The sequence below is a fragment of the Magnolia sinica genome, chromosome 11, assembly GCF_029962835.1.
Source record: "Magnolia sinica isolate HGM2019 chromosome 11, MsV1, whole genome shotgun sequence".
NCBI classification, from domain to species: domain Eukaryota; kingdom Viridiplantae; phylum Streptophyta; class Magnoliopsida; order Magnoliales; family Magnoliaceae; genus Magnolia; species Magnolia sinica.
The window spans coordinates 64836297-64859219 of NC_080583.1; the positions used below are offsets into that span (position 1 = coordinate 64836297).

A 22923-nucleotide genomic window follows, 5' to 3' on the forward strand; every position below is an offset into this window, starting at 1 on the left:
AGTTAAATGTATCCAAATTAAGCATAAATGGTGGGAATTAGATCCGATCCGTTCGATCACCATTTTGGAATTTAACTTATAAAATGATTCCCATGGTTAGATCTGATTGACGTAACCATCATAAGATCTAACCAATATATAAACGATCCAGATCAGATCTAACCCCACTGATGGTCCACACAATAACTTATTATAAAATTTCATGTCTATGATTAGATCGGATTAACATGGCCCATACATTGATCAGATCGATTTGAAAATTAGGGCACTGATATCTTTTGGCCCTTAACATCAAATGATCCATTTAGATCCATCCCAACACAGTTGGCACTACCAGAAAATTGGGCAAAGGCTACGGATAAAAGCCGTAGCTAAAGACATATGGCTACGGTTAAAGTCCGTAGCACGATCGTAGCCATTGGTATCATAACCATAGGTCTTAAAGCTATGGCTACGGATTTAATCCGTAACCATAGAGGTAATAGCTACGAATTAAATCCGTAGCCATACTTTCCGTAGCTCTAAAGGACATACAACTACGGATTATATCTGTAGCTATAAGTACAATGAGAACTGTAGCAACAGGCTGAAATTAGCAACAACTACGGTTTCTAGATAAAGGTCTACGGTTAATAGCCGTAGCTACTACCTATTTTTTTTATAAAAAATATATAATAATGGTATCTCTTACCATTGTAGTACATGCCCTGATAGATCAACTCATATAAGCTAATACAGATAAATAGTTGTTAAATCATTCATTTTAATCCATTTACAAAAGTACAATACCAACATAATAGTTATATGTCTATTTAAAGTTCTCATTGACAGTAAGATACAATGCCTTCTCGCAGCCAAATAGCTTATCGACAATTGCAAGAGAGAACTCCATGGATGTGCCTTTACTTGTTATCAATTTACCATCAACTAACACCCTATTCTCAGCTTCGCTTTGAAAGCTTACTGTACATGGCTGAAAATCAATTTCACCATACAAACAATGTAGTCATATGAAAAAGCTATGCCCTGAAACACACGAGATGTGAAGTTCAAATACCTAACACTGAAGATAGTAATTGGTTTCTCACCAAATAGAAGCGTCTTCGAGTCCTTCACCTTGAGCTCATGATCTTCTATCGGCCATGGACACTATCATCCACCACAAGATAGTAAGAAACAACACCTTCACATACACACGCATGTTTATTTTATGAGTTACACACACATGCATTGATGAAAAAAACTTGGAACATGGAAAAATGCTCTAACATCTTTGGCAGACACAAGCCTGCCCTAAATCACTAATCATGCCACTACATCTTAAGATGTATCATCAACTCAAAACAAAAATCCAAAAGGAAGGCTTGGCCTTCCAATGATCTTCAAATTTGTGGTGGAAGGTGGGATGTCTCTGATTTGGATGCATATGGATGTTACTACATTTGAATTTTAGAGTTACTTTACCTAAAGTCAATCTCCCCCATCATTCATTCAAAGCCATCATTTTGTAGAGAGCAGAGAACAAAAGAGTTCCTCGTCTCTAGTTTTTCAGCTACAATCTCAAGTCATGAGATGGTTTACTCTTCACGCTAGTCATATTATGGTCAGATACACCAACACCAGTTCTTACTGGTAAGTAAAGACTCAATACCTCCCAATAACTTACAGAAGCATAATGTATAACGAGTTTATATCATTACAGAAGGAATGACACTTCAATTATACCTCAACTCATTTGGTAAATGTCAAATCACTCGAAGTACAACTGAAAAAGTCATTTAGTCTTCATTTCAATTAAACAACTTACACTTTGGGAGGAGATGAAGATATATTATACTCCAGAATCTCTGAATATATCCATGCAATAAGGATAGGAGTAATGCAAGCAAAAAGGAAACCTGAAACAATCAAAATTAAGCATATCAGAATAAAATCTTAAAAAAAAAACTGGTACAGTAAAAAATTGTCATGTACACAACATTGGTTGTTAACTTAGAAAATTTTCCCTAGTATGAGGTGGACTATCATAAATACTCTTGCCTGATAATGAACTTCATCCTATGAAAACTCTGCCCAAATTCCAAAATAAGTAGAGTGGCCATTTATGTTATTGGTAATCTTATGATGATATAGTAGAAGGAAAGAGAGAACCTATTTTTTCTTTCCTCTTTTTTTTTTTTTTTTTCACTTCTCTAAAAATATCACCATTCCATGTTGGACAGTTACCAAACAAGTGAACCTTTTTTTTCTGTTGTTCATTTCAAAGAGAAAAAATTGTACTACTCTCTCAGAACTTGTAATAGTTATCATTTGGAATTATATTAAGAAAGGTAAGTAATTAGTAGTGCAAAAATTGTAAACAAGAAAGAAAGTAAGTTTCATGATAAATTGATTGCTTGCCAATCCCTGCCAATTAGTAGCACTGGCCTAACAATTTATTTGGAAAGCCACCAATCTCCATCTCATAGATCGCCTATAAAGCAAGCATATTTATCAGGGCCCCAGCATAAAAATAGAGGATTATACCAGACTGCGATCTGCATCTCAAAATTTCTGCCTTGCTGCTAGAAACAATAGATCTCTTCAACTCACAAAGCCGAAGATAGCATAGGCAAGCCACTTCGACCTTTTGACACAACAGCGTGCATTCGCATGTATCAAGTCATCTCCAATTATAATCTAGACATTATCACCATATTCATCTTTGAAAATGTACATATCATAGTCAGCACCATCCTGGCTTTGTAACAGATTATCAGAACATGGCCTCCATCCTATTTAAATCTGCTAGTCACAGAATTGGATGCATTTGCAATTCTACCAGCACTCAAAGATCCGAACTCCATTAATAGTTTATCGATCTCATTTTCAATAAAACAACTGGGAAAAAAAAACATTGATTCCAATATCAGACCCAAACCATAGAAAGAAAAATAAATAAATAAAACCACAAGCTCTGACACATTCAATCTGAAAATCAAACCTTTTCTTGGTTTAAAACTTCAATTCCTGGCAAACAAAATTAAATAAAAGAAAGAACAAACCCAAGATTTTAGCATTAAATTCAAATTAAAAGCTTATAATATAATATTAAAAAATGATTTATATCACAGGTGCAACCCAAAAACCAAACCCATTCTCGATTTTCAGCTTAATTTCCATGCAATAAAAAATCAAACATAAAAAAAAAAAAAACAAAAAAAAAACCTATAATTTATACATCAAATTTACTTCATACACGGATGAAAAAAATGCTCTTTATCGTCATCAAAATTGTTCTTCATCGATTAATGAAATCATAAATATTGAGCGCCTTTATCAAACACCACATTGGCACAAGCGACGGATTTCATTAGCTAAACTACAACTAGTTGTAGGGGATCATTTACACCTATAGATTCTTGAAAATTGGCACATCAAGTGCTCAAATAGACCACATCACATAAAGCAGCGAGGATTGAACTTGGGTTTGCTAAGTTGCTTAGGAAGATATCTAGAAACAGGAGAAGAAAAGACATAGCATGGAATATTTCTATAGATAAATAAAGTCTCTACAAATGAAGCCAAAAAGCAATATTATTGTCAACATGTAAATATATAGATTTAAGCATATCAGATCTATGCAATATGTCATGAATACTGGCTGAGAGTGAGCATTGATTACACTTCCAAACATAAGGAAAAAAGTGTGCACCTCTTTATAAATACAACATGCTAAGTAGAACACTGCAAGTACAAACAGGATTTATCAGAGACCGTAAAAAGGAGAGGCATAAATAATTCAACACAGCATTATGAAGCAGTGGATAAACAATCAAACCTTTAGCTTTGGCTCATGAACAGTTAAGTATGCATTATCATAGACGGTTACAATATCCTCTTCTTTTCAAGATAGCTCCTTGTTCAAAGGCCTTTTTCGAACTTGGCATGCAAACTGGAACAACATACAGAAATCATTGGGATTCTAAATAAGCAGGAGCAGCAACAACTTCAGCTTGCATCAGTGGAATAGTTGCATGCACAACAGATTAGTTTTTGCTCACAAATGACAATTTCAATAAATTTGGCATGCACTCTCAAATATTCAAAACATAAAAAACCACCAATGAGTTGGCATTACAGTTTGTGATGGATGCAGTGCAGATAAAATCTATGATGCAGAATTAAAAAATCCATGATTTTAAGAGTTAATTCAAAATCAAGACTGCTTTCTTGTATGAAACCATGATGTTAAGTGTCAATACAATAGATCCCAATAAAAATTTAGCAAGTAGGTAGCATATGAGCACCACCACGTTTTTCTGGATCAAAACATTTACCATGCTTAGCAGACAAACGTCTTAGATGGTGAGTGGCTGGTAGTAAAGAATGGAAGCAACATACCACAACTTTTATCTAATCTTCACCAGGTTGCTCTCCTTCGAACCGGCCTCTTTTTCACTAGTTGATGATCTAACTATGGCAGTAGCTTAGCTTCTTTGTTGCCTGCTAGTCGTTGCATCAAAGTTGTTATCGAACCCCTTGGTAACAGGAGGCATGAAAGGTGACGGTTCAAAGGGTTTTAACATAACATGCTGCAAAGAGGTAAATGACATTGTTTAAAAAAAACAAAAAAAACAGAGAGAGAGAGAGAGAGAGAGAGAGAGAGAGAGAGAGAGAGAGGAAATAACATGGAATGAAAAGAGAAAATCATGTTTATATTATGATTTTCATATTGGAATTTATCCAAGAGTGTGATTAGGAATAGGAATTTCATCTCACTTAACCATTACCAAAATAAATGAAAATCATGCATTCTAGTGATTAGTAAATAATGTAATTGACAATTCATAAAGCTGTTTGGCATCTGCAAAAAAACAAAATGACAAGTGGAATTCTACATATTTATTAGTTTGCATTGGAGCAAATAACCTCAACACCTTACAAAAGTGATAGAGCTGATGCCCACCTGGTAATCTTTGTTTTGTGTGCCTACATGCGGCTACAGGTAACAGGTGAATATGCTAGCACTTGTACCGGCATCAAATTAGTTTAGTTAATATGTTAAGAGAGGATGCTCGAATCAACAAATTACAACTTCTATGAATCCTTTTATGCAACTATCAACAAATTACAACTTCTACACCATCAGAATCAACTCAAATTACTCTAAATCACATTGAAGTGATTTGTCAATTCTACAAAATGAATAGCCTGAACACGAACCACACTGTCAAATGTGCCATGTGGCAAGATTGTAGAACATACAAGATATCCATCAGCTGGACTCCACCATGTGGATGCTTTGGCAAAAAGATAATCTGGCCTAATCATCCAGAGGGCCAGATCAAATGGAACAAATCAACCACGAAAAAGAAACTCGTTCAAAACTACTTTAGCCTATTTCTTCAGTTTACTTTCATCCACCTGATAGATGGAAAAACATGATTTTCAGGCAAAAGAGATCCCATAGTGGGGCCCACCTGATAGACAACTCAACCATTCAGTATTCAAGGTTATGAAATTACTAAAACTATTCATTGAAAATTTCGAGTAGAAAAATCACCGAAGCTAGCAGACCTCAAGAACTACTGATTATCGGTTCGAAGAAATCATACCTATGAATCGATGAATCTACTAAAAATTTAAAAACAAAATCATCTGAGAGAGCGAGTATAACCTTAAAAACAAAATCATCTCAGTCAACCAGCCCTCCTATAATGGTGTTCCAAGACATCAAGTACCTTTTAGGCATTTTATCGAACAGCCGGTGGGCATCAATCATCATCCCACACTTCACATGCATCAACAACATTTTGTTCCTCAAATACTGATCCGGTTCGAACCCACTTTCGACCATGTGATTAAACACCCTTTTCATTATATATACTTAAGATTTGTTTTCCTAAGGGATGAATGTACAAATGGATAGAAACTAATAGTTACATACAAGGATTGAAAAATAGGTCATTATTTTTCCAATCCAAACTATAAAGAACAAAAATCAGAAACATAAGTCAGCGTATACCCAAATCTCTGAACCCCCTCAAACCCCTAATCAATCTAATCAATACCCCCTCAAACCCCCAATCTAATTCCATAAAAAAGAAAAATACAAAAAAAAAGAAAAAAAGAGAGAAATCTGAATATTCAAAAGAGAAAAAAAGAAGATAATCTGTCTTGTGTGCCTAAAATGGACGCGGATTATGTTGTGAGAGGGGAGTCTTCATGAGATTAAGAAGAGGGGGTGGCTGGGGAGAGAAGATGGGTTCGTGAGAGGGGCGTATTCGTGAGAGAGGGTTTAAGAGATCGAGAGAGAGAAAGGGACGTGCGGGAGATTGAGAGAGAGGGGATGGTTTAGGTTTTTTATCTCACGAGTGGGAGGGAGATGAAAATTTCAGTTTGAGGGGGAATGAGAGAAATGGACACGCAGGCTGAGTATTTTTGCATTTTTAGCTTCTACGGCTTTCGACCGTAGCTAAAAGCCTTTAGACCATAGCCTTTGTGCCATTCCTCACTTCACCTCAGTGTTCACACGCTTTTAACGAGTAGGGGGCGGACGGTCCTGTCAACTGCTTCGTGGGGTCCATCATGATGTATTTGCTATATCCACTTCGTCAATTAATTTTGTAATTATTTTATAGAGAATGACCCCAAGAAATAGGCAAATCGAAGGTCCAATTAAACCACACCATTGATCAATGGATGAATTTAATCTCCATTGTTTCCTACTGTGTGGTCCACTTGAGCCTTCAATCTACTTCCTTTTTTAGGCTCTTGCCTAAAATGATCTTTAAAAATGGATAGACGTATTAGATGGAGCACACACACATCTTAATGGGCCTTGTAAAGTCTTTTATGGGGCTGCCACATGGTGGAGTTACGAGTGGTGGAAATAGCTTTTAGCTACGGTTTTATTATTTTTAACTACGATTTTAAGCCGTAGTAATTTAGCTACGGTTTATATCCGTAGCCAAAAGCTAGTATGGACCGTAGCCTTTGCTCATTTTTTTGGTAGTGCGGATGTAAACATTTTAATCTGCTCCTAAAATATCATTGTGAGATTTAAGAATTGTAAATAATCTATTTCTTAAGATTTCTCTATGCATCCATGCAATGATCATGTGGCCGATCCACACCATCTATTGCACAGATTGGGCATAAATAAACAAGATAACATGAAAAATAAAAAATCTAATAGCTGAAACTTACCTGATTAAGCCTCTCCTAAAATCTCCTCTCCCTTTCTCTAGGTATTCTTCTTTGATTTTATGCAAGAAACCTCTCCATATCCCTTTTTAAAGATGACTTTTCTAGATAAGATAGGATGAGTACATCTTCCTTTATCCATAATTTGAAATCTTTGGGGCATTTAGCAAAAAGATATTATTATTGACCTAAAAATCAATACTCTGGCCTCACTCGCAACCGAGAGTCGTGGTAGTAAGAGTTAATCCCTCGACCTTTCTCTCAACTAAGAGTGTTTTTACCAATTCATATATTACTTATTTTTATTCTTAATTTTAAAATAAAAAATTTAACTTATTAATTGTAATCTTAAGTGCATGAAAATTTAAGGTTGTTAATGTGGGACGCTCAATGCTGTGTTGATGCTTATGACAAAATAACGGCTAATTGGCTGGTTTCTGGTGGGTAGTCTATGATTATATCGGCAAGTCATAGATCATACACCCGCTAATTAGATACGAGAAAAATGATGAAATGCAATGTAGTGATGATATATTTAAGGAGCATAGGGGTTGATAAAAGAATGAGTATTGCATAATGCTAATGCTCAGACTTAAATGTAGCTAATTGAAGCTTGGATGGTTGGATGGACGGTACTTTTGCAAATGCTAGATCAAGTGACTCAGATTAGGACTTAGGTGGCTCAAGAGACTTAGAATTTGGCTAGGCTAAGCTAGAACAAGTTTAAACTCTCTTTCTCTTACTCTCACTCTCCTCGGTGGAGGGATGGGGTGACTATATGGCTAAATCCCTAAGGGATGAGGAGGCTTTGAAATGGGAGTGGATGCCTGAAATTGGAAGGGAATGGAGCTATTTATAGCCCCCAAACCTAATTTTCTTGCAATTCCTCCAAAGTCCAAGGCAAATGGTGGTTGAAGGGCTAAGATTGAAGATTTTCACATGGCATCATCTCATGGGTTGGATGAGGTGGTAAAAGGGTAAATTTGGAAAGGAGGTGGGCATCAAAGTAAATACACACCAACCACACACTTAGGGGTTGTAAAATGGAAACTCCACATGCTTGAGAGGCGCATTCCTGAAGTGCGGCGGGGGAGGGGGGGCTACGTAGCTAGCAGCAACCTAATTGTTGTTGATCCACACTTAAAACTCCTCCTTCGGCAGGCCACCTCCCTCACTCGTGTGGAGGCTCTGTTGTGAAGGATGTTATATCAAGGTTGTGCATTGTACTCTGATTGGGTTTGATTTTGGGCTTAGTTTTGGGATTAACTAGGTGAGTTGACTATTTTGTTGGACTTGGTAGGGTGACCGGATGAGTTGACTCAATGAGTTGACTAGGTGAGTTGGGTCGAGTTTCGGGTTCCTAGGGTTTACTTCTCCAGAGTTAAGGTTTTAGTTGACAATCCATTAGTTCAAACTCAATTAGCTTATCTGCCCTGGTGGGGTGTTAAGAAATATATACCACCCTCATCTTTAAACATCTTATTTGAACTCTAAGATTATCCATTTTTAAGCACTTTACATGCATAAGAAGAGGGAAATAGAGAGAGAGAGAGAGAGCTTGGGGTTGTGTCTGCACTGGAACACACGTCCATATGTGTTCACGTGGGCATGGGCATGGCTCAGTGGCTGTAGAGGCGCCAGTGGTGCACTTCGAACATGCGCATCATGTCATAATTAGTCACTCTATCTCGAGATGGTGCAAGAGAAGGGCCAACTTATATGATTTTATATAAATGGTCAGATCCATACGTTGCAGAGAATGGGTAGAAATTGACGCTAATTAATGACAATGATTCAAAAACGGACAACCATTCAGTGATCCAAACAATCGAATAATTAATCCAATGATCTAAAATGTCTAAAACATTTGGATTAATATCTAACGGTCAAAAATGTTTTTGCAATGTTCTGATCATTAATGGCCTCAAGTGCAATGGTCCATTCACTCCATCTATATAAACCGAACCTCTCAGGTTCATATCATCATGAAAAAATCCCATCGATCCTCTATAAGAACATAAGATCTCTCCTTTCTTTTAACAATTCAGTAACATGCTGAGTACTTAAACTCATTGAGTTCTGAGTTAGATTACTTACCGAGTCTGTCAAAGACTGTGATTGCATTAGTCGAGTTCCTAAGGTAGTCCCTTCATGATTGTTGTATGTAGGACCAAACAAGCCTGATCATATCCTGAAAGCAATTTGCTAACAATCTGTGAATGATCTCTTATTTGAGAGGAGGGGGTGAATCATGCTTTAAGGACAATATATCTAATAAGTGCTTTGGCTTGATTCAAAACAATTTTCTAATTTATTTTCAATATCCAAATTATCTATTTTGGAAAATTTTCCAAAAATATTAAAGCATGATTTGCATGTATACTGAAAGTGTTGATCAATCAAACTGATGAACCAAGACATAATTAGGCTTTACCGGTTTGACGACACCAACTTTGCCAAGTGGCAAGACAAGCTGAAGTTACTTCTCATCACTCTAATGATCTACTACATTATAGACCCAAATCCGCCACGACTTTCAGAGGCGATTGACAATGAATTTGCAGAATAGATTGTTGTAAGAACCAAGAGACAAGAAGACAAGTTTTTGTGTTGTGGTAACATCCTAAATGCCTAATCTGACCATCTATATGACTTGTATGCAGAACAATCTCAGCCAAAAAAATCTAGAACAAGTTGGAATTCAAGTATAAGGCTGAAGAAGAAGGAATAAAGAAGTTCCTAATTGCTAGGTACTTCAACTTCACCATGGTGGATAAGCCTCTACTAGCCCAAATTCAAGAATTGCAATTGATCGTTAATAAAATAAAGGCCTTAAAAATTGACCTCTCTGAATCCTTCCATGTTGGAGTCATAATAGCTAAACTGCTTCAAAGTTGGAAAGATTATAGGAAGAAACTATTGCACAAATTCGAAGAATTCACCTTATAAGAAATTTAAAAATATCTCCAAATTGAGGAAGGATCTCGTAACCAAGACAAGAAAGATTATGCAAATAGTACATCCTCATCCCAATAGAAAGGCCATCCCATAATAACAATAACCCTAAGAAGAACGAATCCTTAAAACCTAATAAAGAAAATGGTAAATTCAAAAAATTCCAAAAGAAAAAGAACGGAAAACCCAAAGGGTCTTGCTATGCTTGTGAAAAGATTGGGCATTTCTGTAGGGACCGTAAGAGGCCTAAGAAGAGGCTAGTGCAATATAAGATAACATAGTTACAGTGATCACTGAAGTGAACATGGTTCAAGGGAAAGTCTCCGATGGTGGTATGATCCAACTGCCATAGTCCATGTATGATACGAAAGATCTGCCTTCAAGACCTATGAAGACATGACCAATGGCCAAGAGGTCCAAATAGGAAACGAATGTCGATCAAAGGTCATCGACAAAGGAACCGTGGAACTTGTGTTTACCTGTAGAAAGAAGGTAATCCTAACCAATGTGTTGCATATTACTGACACGAGAAGAAACTTAGTTTCAGGGGTTCTTCTAGGTAAACTCAGGATTAGGGTTGTATATTAATCTGGCAAGTTGATCTTGTCCAAGAATGTGAAATTTGTTAGGAAAGGGTATGCTTGTAATGGGATAATTAAGTAACTGAATGAAAATAATTCTTATGGTTATATGGTTGAGTTTGTATTCTTGTGGCTTGGTAGATTAACACATGTACGTTATAGTACCATAAGATTTATGGATAAGAATGACTTAATCTCATATAATGAAAGTGAGAACAATAAAGATGAAGTATACATACGGTAAAAAATGATTAAGAAACCGTTCCCTAGTGTTGAGTGTTCACAACCCCAAGTGCAGGGTCGAGATGTAGTAATAACTTGGTGAGACCAAGGTCAAATCCACAGGGACTAAACTTGTACGTAATCTGAAAATAACTAGAACTAGAATAGTTGAGAGGAATTGTAAATAAAGTATCAATAATCAAAAGGAAACTAGAGTGCTAAGGATCCATTTATAGCTATCAGGATGTTACCTTACTTGATTCAATAAACACAACTAGAATCGAAGTCCTATCCTATCTAATTGGAAGATAAAGTAATTAAATCAAACCTCTGAACTTCTCATTGACCTAATCCTCAATGAAGGAGTATTGTGATTATTGGAAGGAAATTTATGTATCCACCATGCCCAGGAGACGATGGTGAATCACGAGTTTTACCAATCTCACAATCTCAAAATAAGAAAAGAAGATATTCAAAGCTATCACAACATCTAATGTAATTTGAGTCACAATAAATTATAAAAAACTAAAAATATTCCTTAAATTCAAACTAGAAATCAATGTCGTTCAACACAAACAAGAATCAAAGTAAAGGAAACATCAAAATAAACTACAACTTCACCTCTTAGCCCTAGATAAGAAGAGATTAACTAGTCATAGCTAACTCAAAAACAAAAGAAAAAATAAAAGATATACTTGAATCTATGAAGAAATCAAAGTGGAAGAACATTGTTAGTGCTCTGCCTAGGCATTCTCTCCCTTTCAATACCCTAGAAGATGGTTTGGAATAGCCCGGTGACTCCTTTAAATAGTTTTGCAATTCAAACTTTCGCACAAACTTCGAAAAAGTTCGCAAACCTCCTCAACTTTACACACTCTGTGAGTTCCTAAAATAGACTTTCAGAACTTTCATTTTTTAGACTCAGTGTTTCAGAATATGTTTTTTAAAGACAATTTTCCAAAAAATATTTTTTTATGACAATTTTCAAGATTTGTTTTCTTCACTTCAAATCTTCGATTCTCTTCATTCCCAACTTAGTTTCCTTGGATCTTTTGCATGTGAATTCTTCATTAATGACTTCCAAATCTCTAAATCTTCATTTAGTAATCTTTTAAGCATAAATCTTCTTTTTAGCATCAATTTCACCTTAAGCTCTCGAAATCACCTCACAAATAAAAATATACATAATTAGATAGATTAAACACTATCATGTTTATAAAACCAAAGTATAAATAGGGAAAATATGCAATATTTCATACTCAACACACCCACCAGCCAATATTTTGCTAGTCCCGAGCAAAACATGCATAAAGTGATCTTCAATCTTTAATGTTCAAATCACTTTTAAAAAACAATCTTTTGTGCAATCAAGTATGAATGAGTACAATCTAAAGAAGCAAGAGTGTAATTTTAAAAACTTAGAGACGAATCACACGAGCAATCAATAAAAAAGTTTCTTTATCAATCATTTAAGAGCACAAGTTCATATATCAAGTTTTTCCAATGTGCTTAGTGAATTCTACTTACTTTCCATAATATACTACTATTTCATAATGTTAGTCATGCTCATCACCTCAAGTTTTATTGAATAATCAAGTACTGATTCTGAACTTATCACATTTTTTTTCTTTTTTCAGTTTTTAATTTTATATCGACTGTCTCTTTTATTTATTCATTCTTTTCAGAATTCTTATTTATTTATAGTCTTTTCATCATACATGACCTTTTTGTCGATCTCTCGGTTTTTTTAACCGGTTCTTTTCATTTTTTTAAAGGTGGATAAAATTCTCCAAACTCAATTCTCAATATCTTTCAATGATTTACATACTAACAATTAGAAATTTTAGTATTATTCACAAAAAACAAATTGAACATGTTTTGTGATTTAGATTATCATGATATTCAAACTTCCTCTTAATTGATTGAATGAAAGAATTTAAGGGATAATCTTACTCAGTTGATCAAACTCCAACAATTTTAAATTCAATCTCTTATCTTATCATCATACTCAAAGCATTCTTAATTCCATAAATTATCATTTTTCAAACATGTTTTTAGCTTGAAAATTTAAAAATTTACACAATTTTTGCTCAAAAGTGAGAAAAACTGATTAGTTTACCTAATCCACACCCCAACCTAAAACCTACATTATCCTCAATGTAAAAGATATGAGCATGCAATGCACATGAGACAACGAAAAGAAATGGGAAGTGATGGGAAGATAATACCTGAAGAAGGAAAATAGAAGCCTTTTCCAAGTTCCTAATGAAATTGCGGTAAAGATCGCTTTAGTTGAAGTAGGAATATGCCAATATTCCTAGAGAAGGGGGGGGGGGGGGGGGGGGGTAGGACTTTTTAATAATTTTATAACAAATTAAAATCCTATCACTATAATCCTATCAACAAGCATACATTTAGGATTACTCAAGAGTAACTCTACTAGCTTCCAAGCCCGGTAGATGATCCAATCACAACCTATTTGAGAGATGAACAATATGCAAATTAGTTTATGATGGATATGATTGTGGGTGTGTGTGAGATGTGATCTCAGATAATCAAATATGAAAGCATTAAAGGAAATCACATAGAATATAAGACAATAACAATCTCAAACATAATCATTTTTATAGTGGTTTAACTACTTGTCTACTCCACTCCCGACAGACGCACTCAACCCTTGAGTGTGCCGGATTTCACTAAGGAGGTTTCACACGGTTCACCCCAAACCCAAGGTTTTAAATCAGGTTCACCTTTAACCTTTACAACGTATACCTAGGCTAACTGTTTATGCTCTCACGAGTAAGGGTCAACACATAACACCCACTTTTAGGCACATTTGCCAAGGATCTTCCACAGGACCCTAACTGTTTATGTTCTCATGAGCAAAGGTCAACACAACGCACCCACTTTTAGGCACACTAGTCAAGGATCTTCCATAAGACCCTAACTATTTATGCTCTCTATAAAGCAAGGTTTAACATAACGCACCCACCAAGTACACTCCCGCCAGAGGCCTCCTAGAGGACTTGCAAGGGGTGAGAAATACCTTAGACCCAATCCTACAAAGGAATGATCACAAGGGTCCTTTGGACTCTGATAACTTACATATAAGCAGATGAGTCCCTTTTAGCTCATTGTCGAAGACCTCCTCCTTTGTTGATGAAAAGTCTTCTACTTCCTTAAACCGTAACTTAGAAGATGTATCAATGCATGGCGACGGGTTGGGTCAAGGTTATGATGGAATCCTACTCTCAAATATTTTCCTATAAAGGAGATAGAGTGATTCCAATCATCTATGCATTCAAGGTATCCCAGCTTAATGATTTGTCATTAAGATGGTAGCTGGAGGATCCTTGAATGCAGAAGTTCATTCCCCAATCCACTCTATTGAATATCAATGATGAGGGTGGATTGGAGGATGAACTCCCTTGAGAGAAAGGGCTTTGGGTATATGATCTAAGGTTAAACACTCAAAAGCACTCTCTTCTTTCTCTACCAACAACTAAAGACAAGCTCTCTATATATAGGTAAAAAGTTTCAACAGATATAAAACAGTCACATTTATGACAGAGTTTGATATCATCAAGCGTATGCTCTCAATTGCATCGACTGGCCGTTCGATGACATAAACTCAATGTCATACGCTTTTAAAACCTTTTGCCAGCTGGTCGAGGAAATCGAGACAGGTGTCGATATCATTGGATTTCGAACTCCGATAGTATCGATACGAAGTTCAATTCCTCGACATTTGAAAATGAGAGAGACTTGCTTTGAAATATTTCAGGTTAACAGATATGATCGAGGTACACTCGATATCATCGGAATTTGAATGTCGATGATATCGAAGGTCATGTCGATGCATCGATAAATCCAAAGATTTTATCAGTGAGCTTCATGGACAGTCTATTTCCTTTCTTGATGCAATCGATACAGCCTCGATATCATCGATATTTGAATATCGATTCTATTGAGTGACCCTCGATACAAGATAAAAACTACCTGAAAATATCTGCTGAAAAACTGTGTCCAAGACCGATATCATTAAAGGCCTTTCGATATCATCGATATTTGAATTCTGAGGATATCGAGGGGTACTTCGATATATTGAAGGTCTTTATGATTTTTCTATAAAAAATAGGGACACAAATGCTTTGCTGTCGATTTTATCGAGTCAACTTCGATAGACTCGAGTTTCAAATATCGATGATATCGATAGGGGTATCGATATATCGATAATTCCATCCAGATGAATATGTGGTTGGTGGACATCTTTTGTCCTCACTTTGATGGTATCGATTGATCATTGAGGACATCGAGAGCACTACCCAATTTTATCAATCAGTCTATCGATAAATCGACAGAGGTAGAAAACTTAGATATTTTCTGAATTTATAAAAAAAATTTCTAACCCAAAAACCCTATGATATTCTAACCAATTTTAAGGGTTTATTTACTTGGTGTTTTGGGACATGGGATATGAGGCTTAGATTTACTTGTGGCAAATTCGAGCCCACATCCGGTTGAGGCAGATGGTTGATTGATCTTCCTATGGAGCTTCTCTGTCTAGCCAACTTAACACACATGCTAATTGACAAACCAGGACACTTTCAATCTCCCCCTTTGTTAATTACGTGACAAAATACTAAAACACCCTAGAACAACATCTAGACAAACACATCCTAAATTGTGTGTACATATAATTTACACAATTTTTCACTGCCTAATGAAACCATACACAAAATCAGAAGCTGCTCCCCCTAACTGCATTCTCCCCCTTTCTTGGTGCAGCTGCTCCCCCTAACACCTGTATCACCATTCAGGCAGATATACACAATTTTTCTATCGGGGTGTTTGAATTGGTCTCACCCTTTTTGTCAGTCATTGACAAGGATAAATATAGCAGTTGATATTGACTAAAGTTTAAGCAATTTAGAGAACCATCATTCAGAGAGCGTACAGATATAAAAGATTGATGTATAAAGGTCAAATAATTGATTAATCAAACATCATTCTCGGAAACTCTGTATGCATAGCGGACCAAATAGAGTAGTGATATAAGCATATAGACTAATGATCAAACCATCACATGCATTCTACATATCATAAACTGAATAAACCAGGAGATCTTAAAGTATAAGTATGGAAGTAAATAGGAGGGAATTATAATCAGCCATTTTTAAAAAAAAAATTATCCAAAAAAAATATCTATACTGCCTAAGATTGGTAGTAGATTAATAGTTATCCCAACAACATTACCAAGCCCATTTATGAGCACCCAAAAACAACCATCAGTATTTAACCCAACCCTAGGCATATACAACACAAAAAACGCTAGATTGTACAGATTAGTGAGTTATCACATACACCCATGAGAGCGTAGAACATCCAAAAAGATACTAATGTTCATACATGGAAATAAGAGTGAGGTGTATGTGATAGCGTCCAAAGACCAGCACTATGGAGCAGAGGAAGATGGCGCCGTGTCGTCTCGACGGCAGGTGAACAGATTGACCAACTGTTGCATGGTCTGTTACACTCTGTTCACTACGCATTCCAAGACGGTAAGCCTTTCATTCATCGCTTCCTTGAGCTGGGAGACGTCTCGTTGTATGGCTCCAATCCTGTCCTGATGGAGCTTAAATCTCTTTGTATGCCCAGGCCCTGATGTGGATGGTGCTTGATGGGACACAAAGGGTTCATGCCCAGCCGCCTCACCTCCTTCACCGGGAGCATCACCTTCACCTCCTGCTCCTTCTTCTTGTATGCCTTCCTCTAGATCCTCGCGATACTTATGGAACTTTAAGTCCATCCTTTGAATGTTGTTCTTATTGAAGACTTGGAGGGGAAGTTCTGGATCACTGGTCGTTGGGAAGCCGATGGCATTGCATACCATGTTTATGATCCAGGGATAGGGCAGGTGAAGATCCCTGGATGTATGAATGGTGTAGACCAACTGATGTACAATCAAAGTTGGGAGGTAGATTTTTATCCCGTTGGCTATTGAATACACTATCATGGTCATGAATCCCGTGAGATCGGTCCGGTTGGTACTTCTAGGATATATATATTTGTGGTGAAGATACCTTGCAGGATCTGAAATTGTGGTTCCATGAACTTAGATTTCAATGCATTTCCTTGGTACCAAGGAATATCTCTACCATGACAGAGGTATTTAGTAACCATGGACTGAATTTCAACATTTTCGAGGTCCATTTCAGGGAGACCATCGGGTGACATTTCCAGCCCTAGGATGTTTGCAATTGTAGCAGGAGTGATCAGTACATCATCACCATCGACAGATACCATGATGGAAGGAGGATCAGACACGGGTGAGTGACAAGCAGCGAGAAAGTTGCATGTTCATTCAAGATGACATGCCCTACCGAAATCAAGAACAGGCAACCAATCGATTGCAACAAATAGGGATTCTAGATTGTACGGTTTTAAACAATCCTTGTAAACCTTTCTTTCATGGATAAGCTTCCAACCGGTATATTTAGCCGGGACCAGATTTATTCTAGCCGGAGGAGGGACTGGTATGTCGGATTGGGACCCGCCATGTGAAGTTTGTCGTGTCCTCTGACGAGTGGGGCTCCCCCGTTCAGGAGCTCTTGCGTTCTCTTTTGAAGCAAGGGTTTTTCGTCGAGAGACTCTAGAGGACTCCCCAGAACCAGACACCTTTTCTTTGTCCTTACCCATAAAGACAGATTTGGGAAGAACAGACAAAATTCCTCTTTAAAAAAAAAACTGAAAATACCTTACCAAAAGTAAGATAGAATCTGAAATGGAAGGAATGGAAGGGTAATACCAGTTTTGAGGAGCTTCCGGGACCCACGATGTACTTACGGCTGAGGGGATGAACAAAAAAAAAAGTGAAATGCTTTTTCAGAGGAAAAAATGATTTTTTTTTGTTCAACTGCCTTTTATCAGGCTACATCTTTCGATATCATCGAACTTAGTTTTGATTATATTGATTATCCTCATTTGATGTTATCGACAATGGCTTTGATAACAGTCTCAATCATGTGACTTTCCAAATTCTGAAGTGATGTCGATGATATCGACTAGTTATCGATTTGATCGACAATGCTCATGACTTATCGATAGACATATCAAAGATGAGTATTTTCAATCCGTAACATCCAGGCAACCCTTCATTTATACTTTTAATATATCTACAAATCAACAGTATACACAGTAAAATTTTATACAGGCATTGTACAACTCAAAATTATAAACATTAAGATGTTTATATACAAAAAATTGAGGAGAGGAACCTCAGATATAACATTAAGAGCTCAGCAAAATTGCATCATTTCAACAAATATCCGGATCTCGATACATGACCTAGACTTGTTCTTTATGCTCAACATTTCTAGGCATAGGGGACATCCTTTCCTTTACCTTTGATGACATAGCAGTAATTATTTGTGCGAGAACCCTTCATTACTGATTTTCCTGAGAGGTCTAGGATTTCATATTTTTCTTTGTTGAATGTTACCACATGCTCATTATCACATATTTGAGAAATACTTAGAAGATTGTGAGTTAATCCCTTTATGCAAAAAGCATTCTCATTTTTAAGCAAGTTTATTCCTTTAATTGTTCCCTGTCCAATTACCTTAACGGTGCTTCCGTCTCTGAGCATCCGCTATTCAGGTACCATTTAGTATCATTGCCTGTTATATGATTTGAGTGAGTGACAATGCAATTTTTCTTATCTTTCATTACCCATTTCGTGACAGGATTTTTGGCTGTGGTAGATTTTGTTTTCTTGTTTAATTCAACCATTTGATTTGATAGCTCCTTGTTAGTCATTTTAGGTGGTGGTGGATGTAAAGCTCTTTTATCCATATTCCTGGGTTGACTCCAGACATTTTGCATTTCTCTAGTTGGTTTGAATTTTTCAACATGATTTTAACCAGAGCTATGTTGAGTCCTCTTAGGAGACATGCATTCGAACTTATAATGACCAGAATCACCACACAAATGACAAACAGGAGTAGTTTTTGTATTACTTCCTGAGGTAGCAGATTTTTCAGCCATTTGTGCTGTATTTCCATATTTTGATTTAAATTTATCATATCCTAAGCCACTCTTATCCTTTCCAGGTCTTCCCATAACTAAAAGTTTTTCTAACTTCTCACCACTTTGGAAAAACTTATAGTTTAACTTAGAAATTTTTCTGGATTCCTCTAAATCAAACAGGAGTGTATGATTTTCATTTTGAAGGAGCATATTTTTGTCTTTTAAGAGCTCAACCTGCTTGTTTATTTTTTCAGATTCGGATTTAAGGAAGATGTTAATTCTCTCAAGTCTATCATTATCTGAATGATATTGCTGTAGATCATTGATTAGATGTGTATTAATTTCCAGAGTTTTATCCAAATCTTTTTGCAACAATTCCTTTTTGTTTTAAGATATTCCTAGTCTTCTAACAATGTTGATGCTATGGATGTAAAGTTGATTGTAAGCATCTTGTAATTTATTCTGTTCTTCTTCTTCTTCCTTTTCAGTTTCCTCATTATCTGATGAAAATGATTCAGGGGCTTGTGGTTCTTTCTCGTTCTCAGTTTCACTAGGAATGGTAATGGAGACCATTAGAATTTTCAAGGATTTCTGGCCTCCATCGCTCTTTACGTTACTATATTCTGAGTTTGACTCTTCTTTATCATCCCATGTGGCAGCCATTGCTTTACCCTTAGTTTTTCTATTTGGGCATTCAGTAGATAGGTGTCCAAACTTCTGACAGGCATAACAATGTTCTTCTTTGGTCTTTTTACCAAATTTGCTTACAAACTGTCTGTTATCCATCCTTCTTCCTTTAAGTGGACGACCATGATTTTTCTAAAAGAACTTTCTGAATCGTTGAGCCAACAAAGCCACTTCCTCATTTTCCTCTTCTCTTTCACTTTCAATGTCCTTATGTGTTGTTTTCTTTGAGATTTTGAGGACGGTATTTTTTGATTTTTGGGTTTGTTTAAAGTGTAGTTCAAATGTTTGTAGGGAACCTACCAATTCTTCTACTTTCATTTCGTCTATGTTTCTACATTCTTCAATGGTTGTTACTTTAGGATTGAACCTTTTCGGTAATGATCTTAATATTTTTCTACAAATTTTAGGAACCAGAACTTTCTCACCTAATCCACCCATGGAGTTGCAAATGATATTCAGTTTTGTGAAAAACTCCATGAAGGTTTTATGCTCTTCCATTATGAGACTTTCAAACTATGATGTTAGGAGTTGCAGTTTGGATCTCTTCATAGTGCTTGTTCCTTCATGGGTTGTTTCCAACAAATCTCAGGCTTCTTTAGATGTCCCACACATACTGATTTAATTGAAAATATCTTAGGACACAACATAGTAGATAATATTCATAGCTTTAGCCTCAGCAATTTGATTTTCCTTATCGAATGCTGTCCATTTTTCTTTGGATTTTGGTTTAGAGATAGTTGTGCCATTTTCAAGTATTATCTGTTCAGTAGGTGGCACATATCCTCTTTCAACAATATCCCAAACATCATGATCCAAAGATCTCAGAAAGTAGTGCATTTTAGCCTTCCAGTATGCATAGTTTGATCCATAAAAAACAAGAGGTCTGGAGACTGATGAGCCCTCTCCTTTGGCCATATTCCCAACTTCAGTCAAGATCACTCTCTAGGCAGTGAAGCCCTTAAAGAGAGACCCGCTCTGATACCAATTGAAATTGTGGTAAAGACCGCTTTAGTTGAAGTAGGAATATGCCAATATATCCTAGAGGGGGGTGAATAAGACTTTTTAATAATTTTATAACAAATTAAAATCCTATCACTCTAATCCTATCAACAAGCATACATTTAGGATTACTCAAGAGTAACTCTACTGTCTTCCAAGCTTGGTAGAGGATCCAATCACAACCTATTTGAGAGATGAATAATATACAAATTAGTTTATGATGGATATGACTGTGGGTATGTGTGAGATGTGATCTCAGATAATCAAATATGAAAGCATTAAAGGAAATCACGTAGAATATAAGATAATAGTAATCTCAAACACAGTCATTTTTATAGTGGTTAAATTACTTGTTTACTCCACTCCCGGTAGACGCACTCAACCCTTGAGTGTGCTAGATTTCACTAAGGAGGTTTCACACGGTTCACCCCAAACCCAAGGTTTTAAATCAGGTTCACCTTTAACCTTTACAACCTATACCTAAGCTGACTGTTTATGCTCTCACGAGCAAGGGTCAACACAACGCACCTACTTTTAGGCACACTGGCCAAGGATCTTCCATAAGACCCTGACTGTTTATGATATCCATAAGCAAGGGTCAACATAACGCACCCACCACGTACTCTCGCCGGAGACCTCCTAGAGGACTTGCAAGGGGTGAGAAATACCTTAGACCCAATCCTGTCCTTTGGACTCTGATAACTTACAGATAAGCAGATGAGTCCCTTTTAGCTCGTTGTCGAAGATCTCCTCCTTTGTTGATGAAGAGTCTTCTACGTCCTTGAACCGCAACTCAGAAGATATATCAATTCATGGCGACGGGTTGGGTCAAGGTTATGATGGAATCCTACTCTCAAATATTTTCCTACAAAGGAGATAGAGTGATTCTAATCATCTATGCATTCAAAGCATCTCAACTTAATGATTTGCCATTAAGATGGTAGCTGGAGGATCCTTGAATGTAAAAGTTCATTCCCCAATCCACTCTATTGAATATCATTGATGAGGGTAGATTGGAGGATGAACTCCCTTGAGAGAAAGGGCTTTGGGTATATGATCTAAGGTTAAACTCTCAAAAGCATTCTTTTCTTTCTTTACCAGCAACTAAAGACAAGCTCTCTATATATAGACAAAAAGTTCTAACGGATATAAAACAGTCACATTTATCATAGAGTTCGATATCATTGAGCGTATACTCTCGATTACATCGACTGGCCGCTCGATGACACAAACTCAATGTCATACGCTTTTGAAACCTTTTGCCAACTGGTCGAGGAAATCGAGACAGGTGTTGATATCATTAGATTTCGAACTCCGATAGTATCGATGCAAGGTTCAATTCCTTGACATTTGAAAATGAGAGAGACTTGCTTTGAAATATTTCAGGTCAACAGATATGATTGAGGTACACTCGATATCATCAGAATTTGAGTGTCGATGATATCGAAGGTCGTGTCGATGCATCGATAAATCCAAAGATTTTATCAATGAGCTTGGTGGATAGTCTATTTCATTTCTCGATGCAATTGATACAGCCTTGATATCATCGATATTTGAATATTGATTCTATCGAGTGACCCTTGATACAAGATAAAACTACCTGAAAATATCTGCTGGAAAACTGTGTCCAAGACTGATATCATCAAAGGCCTTTCGATATCATCGATATTTGAATTCCAAGGATATTGAGGGGTTCTTCGATATATCGAAGGTCTTCATGATTTTTCTATAAAAAATAGGGACACAAACGCTTTGTTGTCGATTTTATAGAGTTAACTTCGATAGACTCGAGTTTCAAATATCGATGATATCGATAGGGGTATCGATACATCGATAATTCCGTCCAGATGAATATGTGGTTTGTGGACATCTTTTGTCCTCACTTTGATGGTATCGATTGATCACAGTCTATCGATAAATCGACAGAGGTAGAAAACTTAGATTTTTTTTGAATTTGTAAAAAAGTTTTCTAACCTAAAAACCCTATGATATTCTAAACAATTTTAAGGATTTTATTTACCTGGTGTTTTGGGACATTGGATGTGAGACTTATATTTCCCTGTGGTGAGTTCGAGGCCACATCTGGTTGAGGCAGACGGTTGATTGATCTTCCTATGGAGCTTCTCTGTCTAGCCAACTCAACACTCATGCTAATTGACAAACCAGGGCACTTTCACTTAACATGTAAATGGGTTAGTACGAACACTAAATAAAATGAAATCAAACTATCCTAATCCTAAATCCTAAGAAAGCAATAAACCTA

At 36.5% G+C, this 22923-nt stretch overlaps 1 long non-coding RNA gene across 2 annotated transcripts; it reads right to left on the reverse strand.

The window, feature by feature from the left end:
• Positions 1–1042: 1042 nt before the first annotated feature.
• LOC131218407 (uncharacterized) lies at positions 1043–4559 on the reverse strand. Of its 2 annotated transcripts, none has more exons than XR_009157712.1 (4): positions 4320–4559; positions 3821–3934; positions 1808–1898; positions 1043–1149 (listed from the first exon to the last, which is right to left on the reverse strand). It is a non-coding gene; the product is annotated as an uncharacterized LOC131218407 (long non-coding RNA). The 2 variants fall into 2 exon arrangements; XR_009157713.1 differs by having other exon boundaries at positions 1051–1183.
• Positions 4560–22923: the final 18364 nt, after the last annotated feature.